Here is a 14,882-nt window from a genome sequence, read left to right on the forward strand (position 1 = left end):
AGACATAAAGTCCTGTGTAAACATCATATTCTGCCCAGCAACAATGAGACAACACAATGCACTGTGACTTACAGGATAAGCTTAAGGACAGTTTCTATCGTATTGTTATAAACCTATGAAGTCCTTCGCTGAAGTTCGTTGGACTACAGCCTATTGACCTTGCAATATATCTGCTGATGATCTTACACCTTATTGTTTGCCTTCCACGCACTATCTCCGTAGCTGTTACATTTCACCCTGCACCGTTTTATACGTGTTTCACCCCAGTTCATTGCGTAGTGGTTTGATCTATGTGAGTTCTATGCAAGAGACATATTTCACAGTATTTTAGTGCATGTGACAATTCCAATTCCAATTTATTATCAGTATGGTTTGTGTGTCATAGAGCCCAGGTTATACTATTGATAAATCCCTTCAGTCAAGATTCAAGTTCACCCTGGTATTCTGTTTCAACAGGTAGATGTAATAGTAAGATTAGAGGTTCAACATCAATAATCATCATAATGTACCACGTTGGATGACGCCGGCGATCGTGATGGAGGGAACGAGTGCATTACACTTCTGTTCAAAGAGAAGTATCACCAACGGGCAACCCAAGGGTTGAAATGAATTAAAGTTAAGATCTGCAAAGGGCTTAAGAAAATCAAACGAGCTTACAGGTCAAAATAATAACAAATAGAGGGCAGTGGAAGGAAAGTTAGACAAATGATAACAATCTGCAAACAGCATAGATGCATTGGGTTAACGGGCCACTTTATTAGGCCAACACGCAAGTTTAGTCAATTGATCCAAATAAAGAGTTCTTAAGTAAAGCAACGTCCTGTCATCACTTCGACTTTTTAACTCGTGGCAGTAGCAAATGTAGGAGCATTCAGTGACTACTTTATTAAGTATAGCTGTACGGCCACTCGATAATGCAAATGTATAATCAGTCAATTGTGTAGCATTAACTCAATGTGTAAAACATAGAACATAGAATAGTACAGCACATTACAGGCCCTTCGGCCCACAATGTTGTTCCGACCCTCAAACCCTACCTCCCATATAACCCCCCACCTTAAATTCCTCTATATACATGTCTCGTAGTCTCTAAACTTCACTAGCGTATCTGCCTCCACCACTGACTCAGGCAGTGCATTCCACGCACCAACCACTCTCTGAGTGAAAACCCTTCCTCTAATATCCCCCTTGAACTTCCCTCCCCTTACCTTAAAGCCATGTCCTCTTGTACTGAGCAGTGGTGCCCTGGGGAAGAGACGCTGGCTGTCCACTCTGTCTAGTCCTCTTAATATCTTGTACACCTCTATCATGTCTCCTCTCATCCTCCTTCTCTGCAAAGAGTAAAGCCCTAACTCCCTTCATCTCTGATCATAATCCATACTCTCTAAACCAGGCAGAATCCTGGTAAATCTTCTCTGTACCTTTCCAATGCTTCCACATCCTTCCTATAGTGAGGCGACAACAACTGGACACAATACTCCAAGTGTGGCCTAACTAGAGTTTTATAGAGCTGCATCGTTACATCGCGTCTCTTAAACTCTATCCCTCGACTTATGAAAGCTAATATCCCATAGGCTATCTTAACTACCCTATCTACCTGTGAGGCAACTTTCAGAGATCTGTGGACATGTACCCCCAGATCCCTCTGCTCTTCCACACTACCAAGTATCCTGCTATTTACTTTGTACCCTGATTTGGAGTTTGCCCTTCCAAAGTTTACCAGCTTACACTTCTCCGGGTTGAACTCCATCTGCCACTTCTCAGCCAACTTCTGCATCCTATCAATGTCTCTCTGCAATCTTAGACAATCCTTTACACTGTCCACAACACCACCAACCTTTGTGTCGTCTGCAAACTTGACAACCCACCCTTCTACCCACACACACAGGTCGTTAATAAAAATCACGAAAAGTAGAGGTCCCAGAACTGATTCTTCTGGGACACCACTAGTCACAACACTCCAATCTGAATGTACTCCGTCCACCACGACCCTCTGCCTTCTGCAGGCAAGCCGATTCTGAATCCACCTGGCCAAACTTCCATGGATCCCATGCCTTCTGACTTTCTGAATAAGCTTACCTTGCGGAAATGTTCCTGAGGAAAATTTGTTGCTCAGATTATGTATCACAATGGGGCTGAAATATGTGGCGTTGTCCATATTCCAGGAGATGTTAATCTTCTGAAATCTCTACCGCTTATTTAGAATGGGACAAAAAGATGAAAAATAAATTTCAAGTGAACTAGAGTTTTATGTACGGAAACGGAAGAACATGAAAGAGGTCAGAAGAGAATGGCTAGACTGCTTGAAGGTGCCAGGAAAGCGACAGGCACTTAAACACCCTCGCATTACAACAGTGGCGTACAGAGCAGAATCTCAGATCGCACAGCACGATGTTACTTGAGGTGAAGGGGCTGCAGGAGCAGTAACTACATCCCAGGAAATTTTGTAACCTAATAATGTGGGACTTGAGGGAATCACCACACTCAAGGTCAACCTCCATCCGACTGTTGTAACACGGTTGAACAACTCCCTACTACCAAACAATGGACACATGTTCTCGCCATCTACCTCGTTAATATCTCCCACCTTACGATCTAATTGCACTGCGCATTCTCTTTAACCGTAACCCTTAATTGTGTATTCTGTTATTGTTCCCGTTGGTTTTTCGCAATGTTGTGCTATAATGATATTCTCTCCAATTAACATTGATTCACGATTCTGCACTCGGTAATGCAAACCAAATGGTTCAGATCTATGCTTATGTCAGTGTGGAAAATTCGTATCGTCGTCTGACACTTCTTCAATTTTTCCACATCTCAGTATTCCTAGATGCAGTAGATGTATTGTATATGGATTTCAGCAAGGCATTTGAAAAGGCACCCCATGCAAAGCTTATTCAGAAAGTAAGGAGGCATGGGATCCAAGGGGACATTGCTTTGTGGATCCAGAACTGTCTTGCCCACAGAAGGCAAAGAGTGGTTGTCGACGGGTCATATACTGCATGGAGATCGGTCACCAGTGCTGTGCCTCAGGGATCCGTTCTGGGGCCCTTACTCATTGTGATATTTATATAAATGACCTTGATGAGAAAGTGAAAGAATGGGTTAGTAGAGTTTGCTGATGACACAAAGGTTGGGGGTGTTTTGGATAGTGTAGCGCACTGTGAGAGGTTAGGGCTGGATATTGATAGGATGCAAAACTATGCTGAGAAGTGGCAGATGTAGTTTAACCCAGATATGTGTGAAGTGCCTCATTTTGGTAGATCAAATATGATGGCAGAATATAGTATTGCTGGTAAGACACTAGGCAGTGTAGACAATCAGAGGCATCTTGGGGTCTGAGCCCATAGGACGCTCAAAGCAGCTGCGCAGCTTGATTCGGTGGTTAAGAAGGCGTACGGTGTATTGGCCTTCATCAATCGTGGAATTGAGTTTAGGAGCCGAGAGGTAATATTGCAGATATATAGGACCCTGTTCAGACTCCACTTGGGGTACTGTGCTTAGCCCTGGTCGCCTCACTACAGGAAGCATGTGGAGACCATTAAAAGGGTGCAGAGATTTACAAGGACGTTGCCTGGATTTGGGAGCATGACTTGTGAAAACAGGTTGAGAGAATTCGGGCTTTTCTCCTTGGAGCGACGGCTGATGACAGGTGACCTAATAGAGATGCATAAGATGATGAGATGCATTGATCGTGTGGATAGTCAGAGGCCGAAATTGCTGCCACAAGATGGCAAAGGTTTAAGGTGCTTGAGAGCAGGTACAGACGAGATGTCAGCGTTAAGTTTTTTTTATGCGGAGAGTGCTGAGTGCGTGGAATGGGATGCCGGCAACTGTGGTGGTGGCGGATACGATAGGGTCTTTCAAGAGGTAGGTACATGGAGCTTATAGAAATAGAGGGCTATGCGTAACCCTAGAAATTTCTAAGGTAGGGACATGTTCGACACAACATTGTGGGCCGAAGGGCCTGTATTTTACTGTAGGTCCTCTATGTTTCTATGCTTCCTTTTCGAGTTAATGCGTAGCCTAATAAAATGGTTACTTCATGTAATATTCTGTAACTCTATGAAAAGAGAACGTAAAAGGGATACGCTTAATCATTGCTGTAATTGAATTAGTTCAGAATGCTGTTTGTGACCGAGTGAATAAACGTTGTTCTTAAACCACAACTAAGTGGAATAGTGAAGCAGGACTCGGAAATATCAGAGAAAAAAAATATGTAGACAACTGACGGTCAATCATGTCCATGATGTAATTGCTACGCAAAACAGTCAGAGAATCGATGGTTGGTTCATCCTGTATAGACTAGAATTCAGACAATAATGAATATTATCAATAGATAGAAGGTGCAAACACATATTAAATTGGTAAATTGGCAAGCGTGGCTGCAGTAAATTATTGTTGTAATATAGGAACAGTATACAAAACGGCAATGGAATTTGAATTAAATCGTTGGATAATATTAATATTAGGGAAAATCTTGGGATTTTGGATTTTACGAAGAATTTCACCAAAGTTCCACGCATTAAGTTGTTCCACATGGCTGAAGATGCGGGATCTGGGATAATACTGCGCACGAGTGCATATCAGTGATTTATTTTTAAAGGGACAATTGGGTTTTTCACTTACGTCCACAAGCTGCGACTTGCAGTGTGAAGCAGGACCTACACTTTTCTTTCTGCAGTTTCACCTCGTCTCTATCAGTCCAATCTGATGCTGGTACAAGTGTATGAGGGGTTGTGAGTAGGGAGGAGCTTCTGCAGACTGTTTGAGGCCCTGACAAGATGAAATAATAGGTACTGAAGTACCAGATGGAAATTAATGTTAAAAAGTGAAGACGCCAGTTTCAATGAAGCTAGAACATTTGAATATAAGAGTTACATGCACAAAATGCTTCGGAACGCTGTAGGTCAGGCGGCATCTACGGATATTTTAAAGAGCCGACTTTTCGGGCAGGACTTTTCATCGTGTCTGGAAAGAAAGGAAAAAGTAGCCAACATAAGCAGGTGGGAGAGGGGTAGGCGTGCAATCTGGAAGTTTATAGGTTGGCCGGCTGTATAGGGAAGTGTTGTGGCAAGTGTAAAGGGCTGGATAACAAAGAATATGATAAGAGGGGGAGAGGACAACGGCAGAAAGTGAAGGAGGAGATGCCCAGGGGATATGATAGCTAGGTATTGCCAAGAGTAGAATTGGGGCGGGCGGAGTGCAGATACTAGAAGGGGAGGGGAATGGACGTTGGACAAATTGATGCTCATGCCATGGGAATGGGGGCTACCCAGGAGAAATACGTAGTGTTTCTCAACCAGTGTCAGGCTGACCTTATCACTATTGGAGCCTGTGGACCGAAGCATCATAAGACGATTTTGGATTGGAATTTAAGTAGTCGGTGACTGGACAATCATGCTTTTTGCTCATGAAGGGAAGGTGCTCCACAAAGCGGGCAGAGACCTATTTATTGTCTCACCAAATGTAAAAGAGGTCTATACGTCCATAAGAACGTAAAGCATGGGAGCTGTGTTGAGCCATTCTGCCCACCGTGTCTGCTCAGCTTTTCCATCATTCTGATCACATTCAACCTCATACACCTGCCTTCCCTCCAGATCCTTTGCTGCTTTGACCAATCAGGAAACTATGAACTTTTGCTTTAAATATACCCACGGATTTGGCCGCTACTAAGGTCTCTGGCAGATTATTCCACAGATCCACTACTCTCTAACTATAAGTATTCCTTTTTACCTCTCTTCTACACGGTCGCCCTTCAATCTAGTACGAGATACACTCAGCAGCTCCCAGAAAACATCCTCTCCATTTCCACCTCATCCAATCCATTCAACATTCGGTAGGTTTCAATGATATACCCCCGTAGCCTCTTAAATTTTAGTCAGTACAAGCCCAAAGCTGCCAAACGCTCCTCATATGTTACCCTGTTCATTCCGAAATTATCCTTGTGAACTTCCCCTGGACTTTCTCCCGTGACAACACATCCTTTCTGAGACATGGGCCCAAAACTGTTGACAATACTCCACTGAGGACTGACGAGTGTCTTATAAAGCCTCAGCATTACCTCCTTGTTTGTATTGTTACGAACCCCGTAACTGGATGTCTTACCAGCAAAGATAGGAGTAGCCGTTGAAGTCTGGTGATACTATTTTTAACAGTATTTATTAGCAAAAATACACAAAAGTAATATCAATGCAAATATACAGATAATATACGTCGTCAATACTAAACCTAAAAGTGCGGGTATAATAATAATCAATAAGAAATAAGCTCTATCGTTGCATAGGGGATAATGAATTGTCCGATGGAAATATAAAGTTCGTTTCAGTTCACACAGGCTGCGGTGTTTGTTTGTCACTGTGTTGCAATTTTGCAATTGTTGGAGAGAGAGAGAGAGAGAGAGAGAGAGAGAGAGAGAGAGAGAGAGAGAGAGAGAGAGAGAGAGAGAGAGAGAGAGAGAGAGAGAGAGAGAGAGAGAGAGAAGAATGGGAACAGTTACCGCTATTGTTTTTTGCCAACCTTCCTTTATGATTTCGATCCGTCAGTGTCTCGTTGCTGTGGCCGTTCAAGTATGACCTCTCCTTTAGCTAAACCGTTCTTCCGTGATGAGCCCGCTACCCAGGCAAGGGAGGGCACACACGAGTTCTCACCGGCTTTCGCTATAAAATGCTGTCACTGGATTTCTAGCGTTTCTCCTGGTGTGTCTGAGGGGTGTTCCCCAGACCCGACTTTTATCCTCACTCACGGGGTCTCAGATGTCAATCAGGTTGGGATGATGCAATCCCTCAACCAGACCACTCTGGCTGTCCCCTGAGGGGTTTCAATGAATAGTACAGTACTCAATACACAATTCCTTCTCCAAGAGACAGTAGCAGTAATCAGTGGTTCCGTTCCGCTTTTGTTAGGAGACATTCCACTACGTTGTATATTCTCTTTGTCTATAACAACTGCCTTTTCTGTTATCCTGCGTCTCTCTCTCATTACTGACATGATGTGTATCTCTCTCATTTCCTGGGTATCAGACCCGAAATAATGACGATCTTGCGATTCTCAAAAAGGAGGGGGCGACTTTGCACCCTTCGGCCCATCAGAGTTGCTCCACATTCGTAACCGTATATCCTATTCACCTTGAAATAAATACCAACATTGCATTTGATACTTTACCACAATCTCACCCAGCAAATTAACCTCTAAGAGTCTTGAAAGAGGACTTAAGTCCCTCTGCACCTCTGACGTTTGTATTTTCTCTCACTTTCAGTAACAGTTTGCTCTATAGCCAAAATATTTCATCATACATTTCCCACCGGTTAATTTCATCTGCCACTTTTTACCCATTCTTCTAATCTGTCCAATGCAATCATATTAGTTCCGCAGCAGCACCTACCAAAGCTTTGAATCAACCAAAAACTTTGCCACAAAGCAATCAATTTCACTATCGAAATCATTGACAACCAGCGGTCCCAAAACTGATGTGTGAGGAACACCACTAGTCACTGGTAGCCAACCAGGAAAGGCCCTCTGTATTCCATCTCGTGGAACAAAACGTGCACGTCGTATTCAAATCGCCCCTCAACACTATTCAGGTCGCATCATGAGCACCGGATACAGTCGTCGACTCCTGTAGATTGGCAAGTGAGTAGTGCCTTACTGGGTGGATTGTGTGTGCCCCTAAATCGAGTTGAGGCACGACGTAAATAGGAAGGTGCAACATTTCTTCCACTTGCCTTGATAAGTTCCAGGAGCGACATTAGTAGATAAGAACGAATGCACAAAGGAATACCGATGGGTAGTATCCCGGCAGAAAGCGGAGAATGGGGTATGGAGATAAAGCTCCGCTTCATGGTGGGCGCCGTTGAAGATGACAGAAGCTGTGGAGAATGATTTGCTGGATGTGAAGAATGATGACAAATGGAACACTAGCCTTCTCTGGCCACGGGTAGATAGTGTTGGGGAAGATAGTGTTTCGCGAAGTAAAAGCATTTCAGGATGTATATTTATCTGACGTTAAATGTACCCCTGAAACCTTTGAAACATTTGATATATGGGAAATGATGGAGATGCGGATGATTACAGCATCAACAGTGGAAACAGTGACACACCTTGCTTTGAAGAAGTAGAACCTCTCTTATGTCCTGGAAAATAAAGCATCTTTCTGGGAAAAGGGAATGCCATATTTGCAGGAGACAGGGTGGGAAGAGATACAACCAGGATAGCAGTCAGTTTCGGTAGTTTTATAAAAGATATAGGAACACGGATTGTCTCCGGAAATGGAGACAGAGAGATAGAGAACGGGGCGAGAGATGTTAGAAATGGAGCAAGTAATTTTAAGGGCAGGGTAAAAGTTTGAAGCAAGGTTGATAAAATTCTTGTCCTCAGCACGAGTACATCAATAGCAGCGTCCCGTTGGAAATTACTTCCTCCCTGTCCTTAAATTATCCGCTTTATCCACGCCGAATGGGCTTGTAAATTTGATTAAAACTTCTGCTGGCTATTTTGATTATAGCTCTTCCTAGCCTGACTCCTATAAATCTGTTAGTTCCTACGTCTCCACATCATCTATTCTCAGACTGACGTTATTCATATTGTTCTTCATTCTGTTTCCTCCGTTACCCCTCTCTTTTCCTCAACTGGTTCCTATCTGAATTCCCTTTCTCGCATTATTCACTCTCTAATTTAATCGGATTTCTACTTCACCAGCCCTTTTACCTATTCCATCTACCACCACCTAGCTTTTTACCATCTCCCTCAATCATCCTCCTGGCTTTACCCAAAACATTCTAGCTTGTACTCAGTCCGCTACTTTCACTTCCTTAATCTCACTATTCCCTTCCATTTAGGGTAGTTAAAAAAGCTTATGGCGTGTTAGCTTTCATAGGTCGAAGGATAGAGTTTAAGAGTCGCGGGGTAATGATGCAGCTCTATAAATCTCTGGTTAGGCCACACTTGGAGTACTGTGTCCAATTCTGGTCGCCTCACTGTATGAAGGATGTGGAAGCATAGGAATGGGTACAGAGGAGATTTGCCAGGATGTTGCCTGATTTAGAGAGTATGCCTTATGATCAGAGATTAAGGGAGCTAAGGCTTTACACTCTGGAGAGAAGTAGGATGAGAGGAGACATGGTAGAGGTAAACAAGATATTAAGAGGAATAGATAGATTGGAAAGCCAGAGCACCACTCTTTCCCAGGGCACCACTGCTCAATACAAGAGGGCATGGTAATGGGTGGAAAGTTCAAGGGGGATATTAGAGGAAGGTTTTTTTACTCAGAGAGTGGTTGGTGAGTGGAATGCACTGCCTGAGTTAGTGGTGTAGGCAGATACACTAGTGAAATTCAAGAGACTACTAAACAGGTATCTTGAGGAATTTAAGGTGGAGGGTTAAATAGGAGGCAGAATTTAAGGGTAGGCACAGCATTGTCGGCCGAAGGCCCTGTACTGTGCTGTATTGTTCTATTTTCAGTATTGATGAAGGGTCTCGACCCGAAGTACGCTAAGATGCTGCCTGACCTATTGAGTTCATTCAACACTTGCTTGGGTTGTTCTACATTTTGACATCTGCAGTATCATTTGTCTTTGTTTTATTCTAAAAATAAAATGTAGTACATTACTGAAGTTATAGAGGGTACAAATGAGTAGTGCGGTGTCATAAAGGAGGGCGATGGGAGTGGACCCAAGAGAAAGACACAGACACTGAACTACCAGGAACAGGACTAGGCATCAGAAGGAAGCAAGGGAAGTGAAGAAGAAAGGACGCTGGCCATGACAATGTCCCCGGACGAGACAACGATTCCGGGCTTGGGCGAGGACTTGACGAGGATAACGGAACCAGGACATGGAACTGGAAACTAGGAGCCTGATCTTGGACTCCGAGCCAGAGTCTGGACAAGGACCCAGAACCTGGGTCTCGACTCGGGCTCGGACTCCAGAATCCGGCGAGGGCAAGACGTGGCTGCAGGACGAGGAGAGACGCAGGACTGGACGCGAGACTCCTGGACGGGACAAGGGAACACTAGCACAGGACGAGGGAATCCCTGCACCGGGCTGGGCATGGTACTCCAGTGCTGGGCGACGCACATGGACATGACGAGAGCCCAGAGCCTAGGTCGAGGGAGAAACAGGAACATTGAACACCGAGCCCGGAACACTCCTTGCGTACAGGACGTAGGGCCGGGACTCATTACTCAGAACACAGAACACGACGAGACAGTTCCCAACTCTAGGTAGCGGAAAAACGGCCGGACCTACCTAGCCAAGGCGTGGACACAGACAGTTCCCATCGCTAGGTAGAGGTAAACGACCGGAACTTCCTGGGGAAGGAGTGGACACGGACAGTTCCAAAATGGCTGAAGCTCCAGGCAGAGGCAAGGCGAGGCGAGGCGAAGCTCCAGGCACTGGCAAAGCGAGGCGAGGCAAGGCTCCAGGCAGAGGCGATGTGTGGTGAGGCAAGGCTCCAGGCAGAGGCAAGGCGAGGTAAGGCAAGGCAAGTCAAGCATGGCTCCCGGCCAGAAGGTGAAGAGAAGGGATACAGACATGGGGTTTGGACAGGAACAATCCAGCACACTGAGGCTGAATCCTGAAGCTATTTATGAAGCCAGACCAAACAAGAATCAGGTCCCTCAACAGAAACTGGCGAAACCCGGAAAACCTGGAATCAGGAACATAGACCGGACCGCAAACCGGAATGCGGGTTTTTTGATCAGGACATGACATGCGGTCTGTATTACCTCCTTTCAGAAAGAAGAAGAATTGACCTGCGATGGTAGCTATACTTTTTCAAAACACATTGAATAGGGTTACTTCCTGTGTTGCAAAGAAAATGAGATGACGGGACGGAAAACCATATCATCAGAGTGCAAGCTGAGGAATGATTCACTTGGTTAGGGAGTCTAGAACAACCACTCGGAACTGAGATAAGGAGAAATTTCCTCACTAATAGGATAATGAAACTTTGGTATTCTTTACTACACAAAACAGAGATTTATGAAGTTCCAGATATAAATGAAAACAAGAATGAGAGGTTAGTGCAGGAAAATATGCAATCATAGGATATTAAACATTATATAGCTGAAGGGCAAAGGTCAATTATTCGGACACATTTTCATTCTTTGAGAAATCTGCAAAACTTCGACCTAAATAATGTTTTCGCTGTTATTTACTTACGGCTTCACTTCTGATATGTAACATACATAAACAGTTACAAAGACCACAGTAACCAAAGGGCAACAGACAGTTGTGGAAATTGGAAAAGCTTTATGTCACAAAAGAAGGAAATTTTGCAAAAGGACAGGTCAGACTCTTTTGGCTTTTTTGGTGTTTTCTTCGGTTTTTATCGGGGACAGCAATTTCGTTGTTTTCGCTGTTCCAAAAGTAAAAGTCTGCGAAAACGTCTGAATGGATAAGAGAGCAGTAAGCGTAGCACAACACAAATCCTGATTAAGAAATAATATAGGGAACTGTGGATCAGTTTACCAAACACAAGTTGGTGTGAAAAAGCTAAAATATGTTTTGGAAAGCAACATTATAACAGTAAACCAATACACAATTAGGCAGAGTCCATTTGTCATTTTAAAAGAGAAATGGATCAACAAGTGTATTGAAAACTTTCACGATGTAACCAACAAGGTGATTAAATGGTGTCAATAGATATAACGTACTAGGATTTCCTAGCAGAGTAGTGTGTTGAATGCACAGACTTGTGTGACACCAGTGTTGAAAATAATCGTGGAACTGTTGCTGCCTCTCAGAAATCATTCTTTCTCGGTATCAGACTGCTGATCCTGTTTCTCACCCGTCATTATTGTTTGATATTTTCCAAATGAGTGTCTTCAGTGAATCTATCAGGATGCCTGAGTTCTGAGAGTGAAGCCATTGACGCAAATGCTGGCATCTGGATTGGTAGTGACCTGGTTCCCCTTGTCTTTTGGCTGCGAAGAGACTGAAAGAAACTTATTTTAGATTGAACTTGCAAAAGAAAATACAACTGTGAATCTGTGTTGTCAAAGGGACTTGCAAGTGGAATCAGTTCAGAATAGACAGCAAACCCGGTGCAGGAGCCTTATGTTTGCAGGGTAACACTTGTACCTGAAGTTGGAGGCATGGGCCTAATTTTTCTATAGCTTCTGCCCGATGGCATTAGTGAAAAGGGGACATGGTCTCGATGGTGGTTTTCTTCAATGACAGATGTTGCTTTCTTGTGGCAGTACTCCACGTAAATGTACTCAATGGTGGAGAGGGTTTTTTGCTGTGATTGACTGTGGTGTATCCAGATCTTTCTGATGTCTTCTGCATTCGTGAGCATTGATGTGTGCAGCTATAGTTGTTTTTGAAGTTGTTTTTAATTTAGATTTAATTCCGTGTATTCATGACTGGGTCGTTAGTTTAATGACTAAATTACATCTAAGGTGCCAATTATAAGAAGCATGAAACTTTTATACACTCTGCGTTACTTCTTCATTCATTGGAAAATATTTCCACACTGCTGGGAGTGCAGATTTACTTGCATCGAACAAATGGTATTTCATATTTCTCCAAAATTCCCCAGGCATCAATCAGATGTAACTAGAATAATACAAGCGTCCCTAATGTATCATATCATCGTGGGGATCATAATATATTACAACAGTGGCTGAACGTTTAAACCACTTTGGGACTTCATTTCGTATTAGAGACAATATAAATACACGATGGTCTGACTGTGGCAGGTTCATGTAACAGAACAATGTCTCAATATCTGCTTTTCGTGTTCCTCGCCGCTGCGCCAGAAACGAAAGGAATCCTCTGCAAGCATCGATCTAAAGACAGTTTACCGGGTTTAGCCAAGGATGGTGATCTCATTCTTGGCGGAATATTTGCAATGCATGATCCGATCCATGACTTCCATACGTTTACCTTTACACCGAAGAGTACTGGGTGCAATAGGTGAGCTTACCTCTCGTAGACCGACATTTCGTCATCATACAGTCTAAGAGAAATCGTTTACACGCATTGAGTCAATCTTTCAAATTCAGACCTATTTATGAGCTGATATTTCGTGTACCGTGACATTGTCCTTTATTGCTCTTCCGCAGCGTGGTAGAATATCAATTTTTCCATGGTACCACAATGGGAAATGTTTGAATTAACGTCTTCTTTTTTCTTACAGGCATAAATGTTATTATTTAGTATTTACACTGCCACAGTGAGATTAAGGCAAAATCATGCACAAAAATTCAGCTTTGTAGGCAATATTATGCCTTACTTTTCATCGTACGGTGTAGTGAAGAGCACAATTGCGTCTGGCTTCCAGCTCAGAGATCCAAGTAAAACACGTCGAACGGTGCATCTTGACTAAGGAATGTGCTTGATGAGGTATCGCTATGCCTCTTTTAGGAATTGTGTATTAACCGAAAAGAGCGTGTCCATTAAAATCAAACTACCATCGGCCGCTCTGCACCAGTCAATGGTTTTCCATTGTGATGTGGCGAATTCTATGATAGATGTTAGGGAATCTATGCAGGAGGTATAATCAGTGTTGACGCAAAAGCCGACAGACGATGGAGTCAACAGTTAATGTAAACAGCTGAAAGAACTCAACAGGTCAGGCAGGATCTGTAGATGGAAATACACAGACAATGTTTCGACTCGACGCATTCGACAGTAGTTTCAAAGCCTGACTTCGACTCTAAGATACGATCAAGAGTGTACTGATTTTATTCAGGAATGCAATTTACATGCAATGTTGTGAATTATAATCAGGTTTTCATAAGAACATATGACCATAAGACGTAAGGGCAGAATTAGGCCATTTGGCCCATCGAGTCTGCTCCGCCAAGCAATCATGTCTGATCCTGTTTTCCACTTCTCGATTCCATTCCCGCCTTTCATCCAGTAACTTCTGATGCCATATCTAATCAAGAAACTATTAATCCTTGCATTAAATACACCCATGACCTAGCCTCCACAGATACCTGTAATAAGAAATTCCACAAATTCACCACGCTCTAACAGAATTTCTCCGCATGTCTGTTTGAAGTGGGGGGGGGGGGGCTCTATCCTGAGGATGTACCCTCTTGTACTAGATCACCCCGCCCACCTCCCTAGGAAAAATCCTTTTCACATCTACTCTGTCTTGGTCTTTCAACATTCCAAATGTTCGGATGATATTCTACCTAATCCTAAATCCCAGCGAATGCAGGCACAGAGCTATCGAAAGTTCTTCATATAATAACAATTTCATTCCCGGAATCATCCTTGGGTATCGGCTCTGGACCCTCTCCTATGCCACCTCATCTTTGCTCAGATGAAGAGCCTTAAACTGTTCAGAGTACGCTAGGTGAGGCCTCGCTAGTGCCTTATAAAGCCTCGGTATCACATCCCTTTTCTTGTTTTCTAGACTTCATGACATTAGTACTGACATCGCATTTGTCATCCTGACGCTGACTCAATCTACAAGTTAACCTTTTGGTTGTTCTGAAGAACTTAATTGTGGAGGAACTCAGCGGGTGAGCAGACTCTACAAAGGAGGATAAAGGGTCGATATTTAAGGCGGAAACTATTCATCATGACTGGAGAGCTGCTCGGCTCCAACCAGGCTCCGCTTCTTCGACTATGTGAAATACTCCACGCGTCCATTCCAGTCCTGATGAAAGGACTCGGTAAAAAGCGTGACTATCCATTGCCCTCTGAAGATACTTCCCTACTTGTTATGTTCCTTCAGCATTATTTGTGTGTTGCTTTGTTCCAGTTATCCGAGCACTCAGCATTACTGAGATTATGGTTCCTGTCGTGCACTATCATATATTATGCATTGACTCCTGTTTATTGTGAAATGCGGTGTTTCGTATCTTGAGTTAGTGAAATAAACAAAAATCAGTGTGCATAGTGCGCCAATGTCAGTACTGGGAA

The sequence above is a fragment of the Hemitrygon akajei genome, chromosome 3 (genome assembly GCF_048418815.1).
Source record: "Hemitrygon akajei chromosome 3, sHemAka1.3, whole genome shotgun sequence".
In the NCBI taxonomy this organism is placed as follows: domain Eukaryota; kingdom Metazoa; phylum Chordata; class Chondrichthyes; order Myliobatiformes; family Dasyatidae; genus Hemitrygon; species Hemitrygon akajei.